This window comes from Dama dama, chromosome 5, assembly GCF_033118175.1.
Source record: "Dama dama isolate Ldn47 chromosome 5, ASM3311817v1, whole genome shotgun sequence".
NCBI classification, from domain to species: Eukaryota; Metazoa; Chordata; class Mammalia; order Artiodactyla; family Cervidae; genus Dama; species Dama dama.
In genome coordinates, this window is record NC_083685.1 from 82,244,690 (window position 1) to 82,261,189 (window position 16,500).

Here is a 16,500-nt window from a genome sequence, read left to right on the forward strand (position 1 = left end):
TTTGGGAACAAAATGTGTCTGAGGCCCTCTGAGGGCACATCAACAATATGGATACCTATTTTCTTCCCAGAAGCCTGGACCTAACAGATGTATAAAAGAGGAGGCTCTGATATTCACAGTCAGGATGACCAGATGCTGTGTTTCTCCCCCCTCTGCTTTTCAGAACTTTCTCATGTGAAGCTGGGCTAGTGAGATTCAAGCTAAATTCATGCCGAGGATGAGAAATGTCCTAAACCGAGGAACTTTTCACAAAACTTACTATCTCAGCTCTCTCATGAAACTTATTATCACATTTCTTTTAAATTCAAGACTTCAATATTAATCATTAATAATGTTGTGGCTAGTGGTAAAGAAGCTGCCTGCCAGTGCAGGAAATGTAAGACACCTGTGTTTGATCCCTGGGTTGGGAAGATCCCCTGCAGGAGGGCATGGCAACCTGCTTCAGTATTCTTGCCTGGAGAACCCCGTGGACAGAGGAGCCTGGCGGGCTGCAGTCCATGCGGTCACAAAGAGTCAGACACGACTGAGGGACTAAGGATGCATACATGCAATGTCAGAAAACGAAACTATGGATTTCAACTCAGGCTGAGTCAGAGCATTAGCAAGATGTTAGCACTGCATCAGGAGGAAGAGTCTCTTGTTCCTGGAAGATGAGAGCTCAACTTCAGAAGAAATGAAATGCAGTGAAAAGTCAAATATATGTAAATAGGCAATACAGTAAGTCAAATACCAAGTGCAGGGGAGTGGAACAGGAAGCTACCAGCTTCTGGAAAGCCTGAGAGCTCATGAAACCTCCCATTTTGAATTTAGATTTTGAAATAATAAGTTGAAGTCAATACATTTTTATACGTCATTTTCTAAAATAAGAATTACTTATTAAGATAAACTAGGTAAGAGGTAAAAACTGTAGGTGAAAACAGGTTATTTTTACCCTAGATTCAGAAAGGCATTTCTTTGAACTCAAGATCCTAAATGTCCCAATCTCTATAAGTTTCTGTATATGTCATTAGATATATTTTTTGAAGATTTTTAAAATAGCCCTCCTTATTATCATTACTATACACTTCAAAGATAACTTAAAGAGGTGATCAATATTAATTCCCAAGATTTTTTTCTCCATCCATGTTCTTACATAAAAGGGAGATTAATAATACCAACAGTATTTTTCTTTCTCTGATTCCACTCAAGTGCAAGAATCCTACAGAGAGTTTTACAAAGCCAATGTGTTTAGCCATGTTACTAATACAATTTCAGCAAAACCAAAACTACTATTCCTCACCACCACTTTCACCAAACAAGATACAAATATGTCCTTAGTCATTCAGTCATGTCCGACTCTTTATGACCCTACGGGTTGGAGACCACCAGGCTCTTCTGTCCATGGGGATTCTCCAAGCAAGAATACTGGAGGGGGCTGCTGTGCAGGGGATCTTCCTAATCCAGGGATTGAACCCAGGTCTTCCCATATTGCAGGTGGATTCTTTACTGTCTGAGCCACCATCGAGGCCAAGACACAAATATGTATATGCATTATTTCTGTCTCAGCTTAATTCTCACAGCTCCAGGAAAACTCTGGAAAATGGACCCTTTGCCAGCTGACTTTCTTTGAGCTCTGGGACAGGGCAGAGCTCCTCTCCTGGATTTTGGAGCAACAAAGGGATTGCATGGGGTAGGAGCGGTTGGAGAAGGCACTTACATCCATGCTTTTAAGATGTTACTCAGTACACAAGGAAATATGTACCAAGATGTTCAGTGTAGTTTTGCTTGCAGAAGCAAATGCTTTTAACCAACTGCTATAGAGAGGCAGTTAAATAGATTATAACATCTCCACACAGCAGAATGCTACTGGAAAGAGCTCAAGGAACTGGAGCAGAGGCCAAGGAGTCAGAATACCTTCATTTGAATCTAGTCTTATTTTTTAAAAACTTATTTATTTATTTGGCTGTGCTGGGTCTTAGTTGTGGCATGTGGGATCTTCTTCAATCTGGGTTGTGGCATGCAAGATCTTCAGTTGTGGCATGCAAACTTCTCCAGTTCCCTGACCAGGGATCGAATCTGGGCTCCTGGCACTGACAATGCAGAATCTTAGCCACTGGACCACCAGGGAAGTCCCTGGCTTCAGCTTTTACTATCTTTGTTACCTTGGGCACAACTTTAATGTTCTTTAAATCAGTTTCTTCATCTATTAATACTTATATCCTAAAGTTATAGTGAGGATTAAGTGAATTAACACACATCTGCCTTGGGAAACAGTTTCCATCCTTATTAATATACAGAAAATAAAAGAATAAGGCAAATCTACAAGTGCAATATATACTGACAGGGAGACAGTATCTGTTAGAAATTGGTGGGAGTAAAACACCAATTGGAGAGCAGCAGATAGAGTAGTATGAGAACAGGGAAGAAAATCTGAATTTCTATGCTTTCATGCATATCGCAGATAAAAGTTTAAGAAACATCCCTGCTCCACTGACAGATGAGTGGACACAAAAGATGTAATGTGTATACACAACGGAATACTACTCAGCCATAAAGAAGAATGAAATAATGCCGTCTGCAGCAACATGGATGGGCCTAGAGTCATACAAAGTGAAGTAAGTCAGACAAAGACAAATATCAGATGGTATCACTTATATGTGGAACAAAAAAAAATGATACAAATGAATTTATTTCTAAAACAGAAACAGATTCACAGACATAAAAAACAAACTTAGGGTTACCAAAGAGAAAAGTGGGTGGGGAGGGACAAATTAGGAGTTTGGGATTAACAGATACATACTGTGAAAGATACATACTACTATGTATAATATTAACGAGGACCTACTGTATAACACAGGGAACTATACTCAATATCTTATAATAACCTATAATGGAAGAGGATCTGAAAAAGAATACACACACATCATATTACTGAATCACTTTGTGATACCCCTGAAACAAACACAACACTGTAAATCTACATTTCAATTAAAAAAATTAAATTAAATAAAATAATTAAAAAATAAAAAGAGATATCTGCTATTTTTGGCATTATACCAGAGTTTATGTGCATGAAACCTACAAAAGGTCTAAGAACAAATATTAATTCTATGTCTTCAAATAAAAAAGAGACTTGAAAAACACACTCCTTTGTAGCTTACATATCAGTTGTTCCCCTAATACCTCTATTCCTTCAAAACAAAATTAGTCGAGGCTGTATATTGTCACCCTGCTTATTCAAATTATTTGCAGAGTACATCATGAAAAACGTTGGGCTGGAGGAAGCACAAGCTGGAATCAAGATTGCAGGGAGAAATATCAATAACTTCAGATATGCAGATGACACCACCCTTATGGCAGAAAAGTGAAGAACTAAAGGCCTCTTGATGAAAGTGAAAGAGTGGAGTGAAAAAGTTGGCTTAAAGCTCAACATTCAGAAAACTAAGATCATGGCATCCAGTCCCGTCACTTCATGGCAAATAGATGGGGAAACAGTGGATGACTTTATTTTTCTGGGCTCCAAAATTACTGCAGATGGTGACTGTAGCCATGAAATTAAGACACTTAACTCCCTGGAAGGAAAGTTATGACCAACCTAGACAGAATATTAAAAAGCAGAGACATCACTTTGTCAACAAAGGTCCGTCTAGTCAAGGCTATGGTTTTCTCAGTGGTCATGTAGGGATGTGAGAGTTGGACTATAAAGAAAGCTGAGCACTGAAGAATTGATGCTTTTGAACTGTGGTGTTGGAGAAGACTCTTGAGAGTCCCTTGGACTGCAAGGAGATCCAACCAGTCCATCCTAAAGGAGATCAGTCCTGGGTGTTCATTGGAAGGACTGATGCTGAAGCTGAAACTCCCAATACTTTGGCCACCTGATGTGAAGAGCTGACTCATTGGAAAAGACCCCGATGCTAGGAAAGATTGAAGGCGGGAGGAGAAGGGAACGACAGAAGATGAGATGGTTGGATGGCATCACCAACTCAATGGACGTGGGTTTGGGTGGACTCCAGGAGTTGGTGATGGACAGGGAGGCCTGGCGTGCTGCGGTTCATGGGGCCGCAAAGAGTTGGACACGACTGAGCGACTGAACTGAACTGAACTGATATTGAATTCTTCAAACTAAAAAAAAAAAAAAAAGACCTAGATTGATTCAATGCAAAAATTGTTATATTCAGAGGGGAAAACCACCTCATAAATTTTCTAACATAAAAAAGTAGTTTTAGTTAATACTATAGTTACTCACAGTGTCACAAAAAAACCAGCATAAATTGTAAATTATATATATATATGTATATATATATGTACACATACATACACACACAAAGCAAGATAAAATATGCCTTACTTATTGTAAAAAAAAAAAAAAAGTTATTCCCAGAACTCAAGAATTATCTAGACACCTCTGACTCGGAATATAGGGACAGCTGTGCATACGATGCCCCAAGAAGGCCTGAGGAGGCCCCCAGCTCCCTGGCTGTTCCAACGTGCAGTCACTCCAGTGTATGTGTCAAGGTGACAGCATTACAAAAGCTAATGCATCAGTCTGAAGCTAAAAATCAAAGGCATGGTTTAAATTCCTTTTTCAAAGGTGATGATTGAACTAGGTAAGGCTTTTGCCAAGATTATGACTTATCCCACACATTCTGAATCATGCAAGAGTCACTCATTCACGCAACATTTATTAAATGTCTATAAACTAGAGTGCTAGAAACAGTCCTCTAAAACTTGGGCTAAAATCTATGTTCCTCAGATACACGAAAAACTTATAGAAGCAAAGGAGAAGTATGATGCAGGGATATGCTAGTCTCAGTTGGCTCATTAGGTTGGAAAAGAGACACAGGTAATTGCTTTTCCTTTAAAAGCTCAGATTCTACTGATCGGACAGGTACAGATAGCATAAAGGGCTTTGGGGCAAAAATTCTCTTCCTAACTGACCACAAAGGCTGTTTTTCTGATCACGTCTGCCTTAAATGCTGCTCCTGACATAGTTTCACACCCTAAGAATACCAAGACTATTCATTTATTAAGAACTTGCATAAAACTAGGTCCATTCCACAGGCCCTACAAAGCTTTGTTGTTTAGTCGCTAAGTTGCCTCTGATTCTTTGCAACCACATTGACTGTAACCCACCAGGCTCCTCTGTCCTCAGGACTTTTCAGGCAAAAATACTGGAGTGGGTTGCCATCCCCTTCTCCAGGGGATCTTACTGACCCAGGGACCGAAGCCGGGTATCCTACACTGCAGGCGGATTCTCTACCCCTGAGCCACCACTTAGGCCTCTTTAAATTGGCCATTTTCAGACTGAGCCGAGTGGGAAAAGCCGGCTGAACCAGAGTCTAGAGAATACAAAAGAAGCACATTCTCTGATGAGCAGTCCTTTCTCCTGCCCTCTTCCCTCTAGACCAATAGTGGGGTTAGCAAGCTGGACAGCATGTGGTAGCAATCACAAAGACCAATTTGTTCTGAGCATGTCAAGGTCAATGACATTATGGCTGAGGAGACTGTCTCGAGCATTGGAAGTCTGCAACAGTTCCTGAATGTCACCCAGGATCACCTATGGTGTTTGTTTGCCATTTCCTCCACACTAGCTCTCAACAGCTATCTTTCCTGTAGACTTAGACATACGTAGAAATGGAAATACCTCACTCTGGTGCTCTTCTGTTGGTCAAGAGATACATGCTATTATTGATGTTGACAAGGCGGGAGGCCCACCAGGAAGTCCAGCTGGATTTGTTGAAGTAAAACAATTTTTCCTTCCTGAAACACATTTTATCAGGAAACTGGTCTCTCTGACTGTATCCCACTTAGGATATATTGCCTGCTCTACCTCTAGAAGACAGAAAAGGAGGAAAGAAATGATACCTTGTCTTCCCCTCCACCCCTACTCCCTTTCACCTTCAACCTTTTTGGACAGGTAGAAAGGAGAAAAATCTCACTTCTTGTATTTCCCAGACAGGAAAGTTCCGAAGAAAATCACTGTTTTTTTTTTTTTTTTTTTTAATAATAAGAGAGTCTTAAAACTCTCTTCATTTTAACAGTGGACTGGAAAAGTGAACAGAGTGGGAGAAATCCACTGCATATTTGTCAGAAATTGCTACTTAACTTCTTCTTAGTGTGAATCAGAAGTTAGCCTTTGATTTCAGATAGAGCTGGACTTCTTAATTTTTTATCCTATTACTCTTTTTCTTCCAATTATTCCTGATATTTAATAAGTTCCAAGGCATTTGTTTCATTCTCAGCCAATGTCAAGACTGAATAATACAAGAGGAATCAGATTAAAAAAAAAAAAAAAAGCCCTGGAACTATGTTTCAAAGGTAACTATATTCCAGAAATACTTAATGTAAGGGCTATAAACTGTTTTAAAGAAAGTTACAGTGACGAAGCAACAACAATTTTTGTTATTTTTAACATGGGTATTTTCGTTTAAAAAAGATTCCACTCAGTGTTTCCCAAATTCAGTGTTTCACATAATGGTCCGTCTAATATGAATGTGGGAAAAAAAGACAAATCCAAACATGGAATATTCTTCTCAAAAAATAGTGAACTAAATGTAAAGGTCCAGTAAAATGTGATATTTAGATTTTTCTGAACTCGTTCACATGACCTTCCTTCTATTTATAGAAGTGCAGCAATTCCCATTTGAATATAGAGCAATACCTTGTAGGAGAGCTTGATTTAGCACAAATAAACTTGGGGAAAGTGTTGACTTAAAAATAAAACACTGGAAGAGGAGGGAGGGGTTTTTCTTCCCCCCCTCTGTGAAAATTTCCGGAAAAGCTGTAAACAAAGTCAGGTTTGGCTCAGACACTGAGTGACTCTGGTGAGCTGAGGAGGATGAAGAGTGTATCAAACCTCCCAGAGTGAGGAAATGTTTGTAAAACAGTTAGTAAATCACAAGGAGCCAGGGTCACCATGCTGAACAAGCCGAGGGACTCGAAGCCAAAACCCCAGCTGTGAAAGAAGGGGCCCGGCATGGCTTCACAGCTTGAACCCCATTTTGCATGATCTCTCCAGTTCCATCCTCTGCCCTCCCCCTCGTGTCGCTTCAGAGCTTGGAGGGCTCCGCGATTAATGAGCTCGGGCCCAGGGCACTGCTGACTATCCCCTATTAAGTGCCAAGGTGAGGGTCCCTGGCACACTGAAAACAGAGTGATACTGATGGAGTCTTTGGTCCTAGGGACAAAGCTGGAAGCTCCAGCTGGGAAAAAAGAATCACACTCAACCTGGGGGGAAAAAAAAAAAAAGCTTACAAAGATGAACAGGAGGCAAAATATGTAGCTGGAAGTTTCCATGGATTTCGAAATCTCTTTTCAAGCCCCTTTTTGATCACTAGTCTCCCTAACTCTTCTGTGATACATCTGTTAATTATTCTTTCCCTGATTTTACACAGATGAAAATGTGGAAACTGTTAAGTCCTTCATAAACTGTCTTTTTTGTGCCCCATTGTCCCCCAGAAGTCAGGAAGACAAAAATAAAATAAGAATAGTAATGAAGGGAGAAAGAGAAGGGAACATACAGTCTGGAGGACTCCTCTCAACTACTCTGGGCAGAAAGTTGTTTTTGGCTGGATTGACATTTAGTTCTCTTCATTCATCTTTACTCTCCAAAAATGACTTTTTGAAGACTGCCTATTCTTTCTCTATACCAAAGTCTATCTGCCCACACAGAGACTGTCACTATGCACTTAAACTATGGAATAAAGGAAGGATAATTATTAATGGTTTTTAAAAATTCTTAAAGTGAAAATATGGTGATAGATGAAAATGTTTAATTTTCAAATACTGAATGAAAGGAAGGTGAAAGTGAAAGTCGCTCAGTTGTGTCTGATTCTTTGTGACCCCGTGGACTGTAGTCCATGGAATTCTCCAGGCCAGAATACTGGAGTGGGTAAATGTTTCCTTTTCCAGGGGATCTTCCCAACCCAGGGACTGAACCCAGGTCTCCCACACTGCAGGCAGATTCTTTACCACCGAGCCACCAGGGAGGCCCGAGAACACAGGAGTGGGCAGCCCCTCCCTTCTCCAGCACATCTTCCTGAGCCAGGAGTCGAACCGGGTCTCCTGCACTGCGGGTGGGTTCTTTACCAACTGAGCTATGAAAAGAAGGTGGGACAGACAAAAAAGTGGGCACCCCTGATCACCACCAACAGAGACCAAAGATGGACAAAGTAAGGTGCAGTGCTTCCATCTGAAAAATAATTTGAAAAAAAAAAAAGAAGTCTTGAAATTGTAAACAAACAAACACACACACACCTCTTTTGGAGGCACCAAAATATTTCCTTTTGAAAAAAGAGGTAAAAAGCACAGGCATTAGCAAACTTCTCCAGCAGCTACACATAACTTAATATGAACCCTGATTCACAATAGAGGATGAAAAAAATCTTCATCATGATGTTGATGCTATAAACTGCTTAAGAGAAAATTGGGTACCTTGATTACCTAAATTGAAACAAGACAGATACATTAGAGTCAGCTTTACTGTTGAAAAACTACTGACTTGGTATAAGTTATGCAGGCTGTTTATTTCTACTACTGACACATTACTTTTACTCCTTTTAAACAGACCCTGTGAGAGCAACAGGACATGCGCTTTTGAGCTGTTTTTCTGGGTTGGCACTGAGTCAGGCACACTCTTAGCTCATCTCTCACACTTTTGTCGCAATGGCAGGCCAATGGTGATGCTATAGAATCCTCAGCTTTGCTTTGTAAAAAAATTCATTTGGCCCATTCAGAGATCAAACAAGATTTTCGGCCCAATGTATTCTTATTCTAACTAATGGAGTGATTAGCCCAGATAGCCTAGGGCAGAAAAACAAGGAATATCAGAAGGAGAGTAAACTCTTGCTTGAGAGGGCTAGTGAACGCTTTGAATAATGTTTCCAGGCAACTGGGAAAAGTATAGGCTTTGGAGCCAGCTCTGGGATCAAATCCTGCCCTTAACCTTGACAGCTCTGTTGGGCTGGGCCAGTCATTTCCTCCGTTTCCTCCTCTGCAAAATGGCGGTAAAAATCACTATGTACTAAAAGTGTTGATAGAGCTAAATGTGATACTTCTGAACATACTTGGAATGGCATCCAACACATAAAAAATACTGAAAATGTTTGCTTCCTTCCCCCTAGCTCTCCCCTCATTTCATTGGTGTATACAGAAAAGCCTTTAAAAGTCCCTGGCTTTTTTGGATTGCACATGGACCATAAGTCACATACATGGAGCCGCACCACTCTCTCTCACCATCAACTGGAACTTGTGCAAACTCCATAGGCCTCTAGTCTCCCACCTCCTCCCGCACCACATCTGTTATACTCTGAGTCAAAAGGACTCCTTTAAGCCTCAAAGAAAAGAGTGCCCCCCCCCCCCCCCAAATAAATGGCCTTGACTCAAACTTTGGATATGTAGCTATTTAAACATGTTGTTCACAGCTCATGTTCTCAGCTTGAGGAATTCCTCTTGGATTCTGTCTCCAGTGGCAATGGATGGCTTCCACATTACATTCTTTGCCCCCTTATTCAGCTGGCAAGACAGATAAAATAAAAATAAATTCAGAAAACACACACACACACTTCAGTGCTATTGTGAGATAGACAAGTAGGTGATTAGTACGGGTTAAAGATACGCTTATCATTAATAAGCCTCCTGGTTCTGATTTTGCTACTAGAAGGTACTTGCCCATGTCAGGTAGTCTGCCTTTGAGAAGAAATATTGCTGTCACTGTTTGATTTCAGGTTTAAGCTACAATATAGCTTACTGATTTTTAAAAGCAAGATCTCATCATTTTAATGGGACTGAAAGACAAGTGAATAATGATCTATAATTTTTTTTTGTTTTTTTACCATTTTTTACCGCTTTTGCACTGTATGTGGGTGAAGGATACTTTCTAAGGATCAAAGACAAACATTTGCCCTGTTAAAAATGACTCAGAGCTTCTAACTTGGCTTCAGAATCCTACGTGAGGGTTTCTTTCTTCCTCCTTCCCTTCTGTCCATCCTTCCTTCTTCTCCCATCCTCTCTTCCCTTCCCCTCCCCGTCCTCTCCTTTCTTACTAATGGAGATATTACTGAGCTCAGGCAGTGGTGGAGAGACGCATCCCATCAAAAAACTGCATTTTCCAATTCTATTTGGAGTTTCGGTACTCAATTATAAGGCTCAGAGAAGCTTCTTCATTTGGAGAAATAAAAATTCGGTCTCATCGTACCTGGCAGTATGGGTGTGGCAAAGAAATAAAACCCAAATGCAGGCTGAAGCAAAAACAAGATTATAATAAAAACGTATTAACAAAAATGAGAGAGCCAGCTGGGCGGCCAAACACCTGGAGATATCTTACCACCACCCAAGCTGAGAATCAACAGAAATTTGCTCCACTCCTAAAGCCTCTCCAATAGGGATGGCGGGTTGGCCACAAAGAATGGTGACCCGGGAGGTTCACCCTGCACGCCAGCTCTGCCATGTATTTTCTCCCTGGCCTTGGGCAAGTCAAGGACCTTTCCTGAAGCTCAAGTTCCTTCACTGTGAAATGAAGACAATCTCTCTCTCTCTCTCACTAAATCGGTGTGGCTATAAAATGATCAATGTGACCATGCTTTGTCAATAGGAAGTGCCGTATTGACGCTGGTTATTACTATTCTCAAACAGCACACTGACAAGTCACCTGTCACTCGTGCTCAAGCTCAGTCGTGGCCGACTCTGAGACCCCGTGGCCTGCAGCCCGCCAGGCTCCTCGGTCCATGGGATTCTCCAGGCAAGAATACTGGGGTGGGTTGCCATTTCCTCCTCCAGGGGATCTTTCCTACCCACGAATCGAACCTGCATCTCCTGCATTAGTAAGCGGATTCTTTACCACTGAGCCACCTGGGAAGCCCAGTAGGGCAAGAATAATAAGTTAACCAGCTGCTTTCATTAATCTACTTTTCAGTCACTCAAAACTCTTTGAATCCCCCTGATGTCTCCTGCAAGCTGCGTTGTGACCTAAATGAAAACTTTATCTACTAAGTCAACAGTCAATTCTAAGTTGTTGTTTTTTGTTTTTCTGGACGACAAGAAATGAAGGGGCTTGAGTTCAAACTGGCTTAGACAGGATGCTGTAGTTTTGTTAAGTTTTTTGCCCAAGTGTGTTTCTACTTAAAATCATCCTTCTGCATTATTCTGGAAGAGAGGGTAACTCTTATCTCATCCAAAATTGGTGTTTCCAATTTCCTTATATAACAAGGCTTGAATGTTGTGGAGGAAGTAGCCAAAAACCAAGGAACCAAGAAAGATCAAAAAGCAAGAGACCTATAACCTGTAAGGTTAAGAGGTTATGACCCTAGGGCCCTTAAGTAAGGTGGGAAGTCTAGAAAGATGTTTTCAGGTACGTTTAGGGAACTAACTTTACAGGGCTGTTTGAAAAGCCATAGAGATAGAATCTAATGCTTAGGACAAGATTACTGGCATGAATACCCTTTACAAAGATCATAGGGATCCATTCAAAACCAACCTGCCTCGGTTGGAGAAAGGAGCTCTACCCTCTCTTTTCGCTGTTTAAAATCAGCATTTGTCTAGCCTGAAAGTACTTCTTTTACCTTGTTCATCGTTGTCCTAAACCTTTGATATGGCGCAGTCAGACTACAAATTAGAAGGAAAAATATATGTGATTAGATAACCACACTGAATCACATAGACATCTAAACAATGGTGCTAACTGCAACCTAAATTTGGTTGTGATAGCTAGTACTCACCTTTAAACTAAGAGAGGAAAAATGCAGTCAATATACTATCATTAATGTAACACCACACACTGGCTTCCTCCCTGTTTGCTCTAATATTTGATAGAAAGTGGTTGTAGCTGCGGCAGCGTGGATACAGTAAGACTGACTGGTTGCACATGTATTATACAATAGAATACCAATACACATATATATTATGTGATTGTGGGCTTCCCTGGAGGCTCAGTGGTAAAGAATCTGCCTGCCGATGTAGGAGAGGTGAGTTTGATCCCTGGGTCAGGAAGATCCCTTGGAGAGGGAAAATGGCAACCCACTGGAAAAGGGCATGGCAACCCACTCCAGGATTCTTGCCTGGGAAATTCCACTAACAGAGAAGCCTGGCGGGCTATACTCTAGCAAGTCCACAATGTATTATGGATAGGAAAAGTTTTAAGAATCATAAAAATAAGATGCAGAACTGCATTAACTAAATTCAGGAAGGACAGCCTCTACCGAACACTTTTTTTCACTAAGAATTAAAAGATAGAGAAAATGTTTGTTTCAATTATATATTATTAGTCATCAGCGTATGGTAAAATACATTAAAAGTCTTTGGACCTTGTAAACATATATTAAAGACATTAGTCATCAGGGAAGAATCAGTGATTTCAAAGTATCATTATCTTAAAAGCTTTAGAAACATGCACCTTTCAAACTTCCAATTAAGTTAAACTAATCTGCATCAATCTAAGGAAACATTTAGACTCTCAGAGTCAGGAAATTAAGCCACTAGTTCTTAAATTCAGAGCACACCTCTGTCTTGCTTTTGTACTTAATGTTTGTAGATAAATGCTAAGAAAATGCTCGAGACAAACAGTGTATTCAAATCAAATCAAAAGTGCACAGAAACGAAAAAAAGTGGCCAGGTTAATGGAACCAAAGGGACAGGAATACAATGATAATTTGTCAAAAACACCTTTTCCATACTCACTATCCTGCAAAACATGACTGATCTACTATAGAAACTAAGGTAATAAATAGTGCCTCCCTCCCAAAAAAACTTTTAGCATAAAATGGCTACAGATATATTAGAAGAAAACATTTAAATGACTGAATGGTTTGTACATCAGCATTTCCTACCCTTTATTTACCTTCATATCACCAAACACCTACTGGGCACTTTCATGTCTAAGACTCAGTGGATAAAACCATGAAGAAAACCCAGTTTTATTCTTTTATTCTCTCTTGCCCTCAAAATGCTTAAAATCTAGAATGACAAAGACAGAGAAGACAGACTCCTAACATACTCCTAACACATCCAACACACACATTTATTACTTCTCCAAGGAAATATCTGAGTAAAACAATCTAGAAACTGTCAAAATATCTAACAAAATGTTGATGCTTGAGTGACACTTGCTTTGATACTGCAGAGCCAGAGTCAAGTGGGAAGTAAGTACAATTACACAGCAGATCTGGGTAAATCTGGGCTCAACAGAGCTGATAATTCAAGTCTTCTGCAGGTCTTTATCCAGCTTGGCTTAGCACTATTCTTCTCAGGATAGGGTCTTCTGTATAATGCAGCTGGGAAGTGCATACCTGCTGAGGGGTCCCCGCCATCCTCCAACCATGATCTCTACTACACTGGCAGTAAGACGAGAAGAGCTATCTGAGAGGCTCACTGAAGTTCCTTCTAGACATGACATTCTGTGAGCAAAGCTAAAATGTTTCTTTCAATTTGATCATTCCAAGAAAGAAAACACGTTATTTAGCTTCTGTCTCAGACCAGCACATTCTCTAAGACAATGTCTCAATTTTGGCAAAAGACCCTAATTTATGTCTCTTTATGATTTCCAATATCATGAGCTCATCCTATACCTAAAAAAAAAAATGCATTCATTATGTAAGCTTTCTCTTAAGCAAATGGAAGGCTAGAGAGTAGGAAAATGCTGTTTGCCATTCAATCTGGCGTCAGCAGAACTTTCCATTATTAAGAAGGAGGCTGCCCATTTTTAGATAATGAGGACAAATTTTTCATCATCATTGTGGTGCCTTTCATTTCACTATGTCACTCTGGAAGGGTCTGAACGTCCTATACTCTCCACCTTTGCCTCTTGTAGCATCAACAGGTTATAAAAATAATACTTTGTCTCATGGTATGCAACCTTAAGATGAACTCGGGGAAAATGGTATTCGTTATTCTGTTGGATATATTAGATGTGCAATAACGATGTATTATAAAGTAAATCAAATTACAAAAATGAACCCTATCCCTTGGATAAAGTTCTGGGAGTGGGCCAACACCACAATTATTATCTTCCCTAGCATTGAATGTTCTACATAAGTGTTTGGAAGATGTAAACAGGACATAAATCTGAGATCGGTTCTTCAATCTGTCTACAAATAACCATGACATTATATATAAACTATACTTTAGAGCATATATGCTTTCTGTTTAAGCAGTTAAGAAGTGTATCAGACACTATGATAAACAGAAAAAACGGAGCGTGAATACCCATAAATGCAAGCCTTCCGTCTCGGAAAGTCTTCACTTATTTGATTAAGTTAGGTGAAAAACAGAGCAGTCATGCTTGTAGCCTTTCTTCCTTTCCCCTTTCCTCTCCTCTTTTCATTTCTAATGCGAATCGGAAGTCTATGTGGAGCAGTCTGGCTAGCCCCAGTCTAACCTCCCCATCTGGAAGGGGACTAACCAGCCTTGGGGCTACTTCCAACCCTTCCCAGCTGTTGGGTTGGGGTTTTTTTGTTTTTGTGGGCTTGAGAAAGCATATTTATATAAATGATTGCCATATCCTTTGCCAGCTGTTGACCCTGCTCTTGTCCCGGCTGGGGCATGGTTTTCATTTTTAGCGGCCACAGACTGGAACTGACCCTGATAGAGTTAGCACGCTATGCAAACAGCTTTACGCGCTATTGCAGTGACAGTTCAGACAATGGATGCACAGTGTAATCCAAGGGACCGGTGTTTCCCTTTGGGCAAATGTCACAGAATCCAGAGCTGGAAGTATCAGTTGAAAAAATAAATTCTGAGATGCACTGTGTTACGGAACAGCTTCTCTTCAGTTATTCAGACTGCAGAGATTTCGGCTAGTGTCATAGCAGGGATGTATCAGCAGCAACAAATGAGTTTTCTCTTATCCACCTATGAATCTGAGAAGTGCCCTAGACAGATCTGCAGAGGCAGGGGTCTCTATAGTTATATGAGAGGTTAAAAAAGAAAAGCTATATTTTCAGTTTTAAACCTATGTACAAATGCTTCTGATGCTAATGTCCATAATTTTAAAAAGAATAAAAAAAAGGTCCTTGTACCTTAATAGGACGAGAAGATAAAAATCAGTTTGGGCTTTTGCTAATTATTACGACCTACATATACAATCATTCCTAAAGATCCAACCTGATCATTTCTTAGGCATATTACCAACCAGAAAAAAAAAATCTATGTTTAATCTGTGGATAACCATAGTCACAGCAAACTAGAAAGTTTAGAAATATTATTAGGGCGAGTATAGTTGGGGGAGGGGCCCCAGAGGGGCGAATATTCCATAATGGATAATGCATCCTGAACAACCAGTTTTCATCTGCAGCTAAAAGAGAACAAGAGAATAAACAGCCAATTTTTACAACTTTCATAAATTTTCTTAAGTCCTTCTGTCCACAAACACAAATGTATATGTGAAGAATAAAGAAGTTTAATTAAAAAGAAAAAGACTGTTAATGCTTAAAGTGATACACTTTAAGACTTCTAAATTTGATAATTTAGAAGACTTTTAATATTTGATAATTTACAGGTCAGTCATTGCAACAGATTATTATTTTGAGAGTCTAATTGTAAAGAGAGAACAGCAAGACAGCTAGCTTGTCAGAAAGAAGTCCTGTATTATGTTCCCTCTCTCTGCAAGCCTGCAGGCTGGCTGGCTATGGCAGATGGAGTCTGCCATACATAACTGTAATTAAAATGTGAACTCCATCTTAGAGGTCAGAATAGACTAGTTGACAAACAGGGAAGCCGGGAGATGGAAAGAAGAAATATTTCCTGACATAAGCATTTTCAGTCTTTGAAAAACAATCCAAAAGGAAATATAGCCCATGAATTTAAGCGTCACATACTTAGTATATCTTTTAAAAAAAATCCTCAGAAGCTGGAGGTCTGGAATTGCTTTAAAGGCAGCTCAGAATTTCAATCAGCTTTAGCACAATGAAAATTTCAAGTGCTGGGGGAATTAACTGATGGGATATTTGAAGCTTCTATGAACTCTGATTAACTAATGACAAAATCTGTGAAATCATAAGGCGATATTTTTTCCTCTCATGCAAATATATTTGTAATAATGGGGAAAAGAAAATAAAACCATATATTGCTAACAGTAGATTCTGACTGAAAATTTTCATACCATTGGTACAAGCTAACAGCACAATCTCCATATTATTTTGTAAGCAGAGTATGACCAGATTTTTAAGTTTAATATTATATCCCTGTGTTTTACATTTATTTTGATCACTGATGTATTGGGGGCTTATTCTACCATCTTATTTTGTAAGATCTGTTCTCCCTTGCTTATTACGACACTGATAGTTTTTTATAATCATTTTTTCTCTATACGTTTGTATGCTATAGATTATATTTCTGTTAATGGTTTACCCTTAATTTTTTATCACACTATATACAAATATAAAAATCCCTAAGTTACTCAATATCACAATATTTGTCCAAAGTATGCTTTAATTGCCACTGAACACCCTCTCAGTTTCTTTTCCATTATTGTCTGGCATTTAAGTTTCATGAACGGTATTGTTATCATAACATGCAGTTAACTGCACATTA

At 39.6% G+C, this 16,500-nt stretch overlaps 1 protein-coding gene across 1 annotated transcript in view; it reads right to left on the reverse strand.

Moving 5' to 3' along the window:
* Positions 1-16,500, reverse strand: part of BCAS3 (BCAS3 microtubule associated cell migration factor) — a 583,611-nt gene that overhangs the window by 163,081 nt on the left and 404,030 nt on the right. The gene's annotated exons all lie outside the window — the stretch shown is intronic.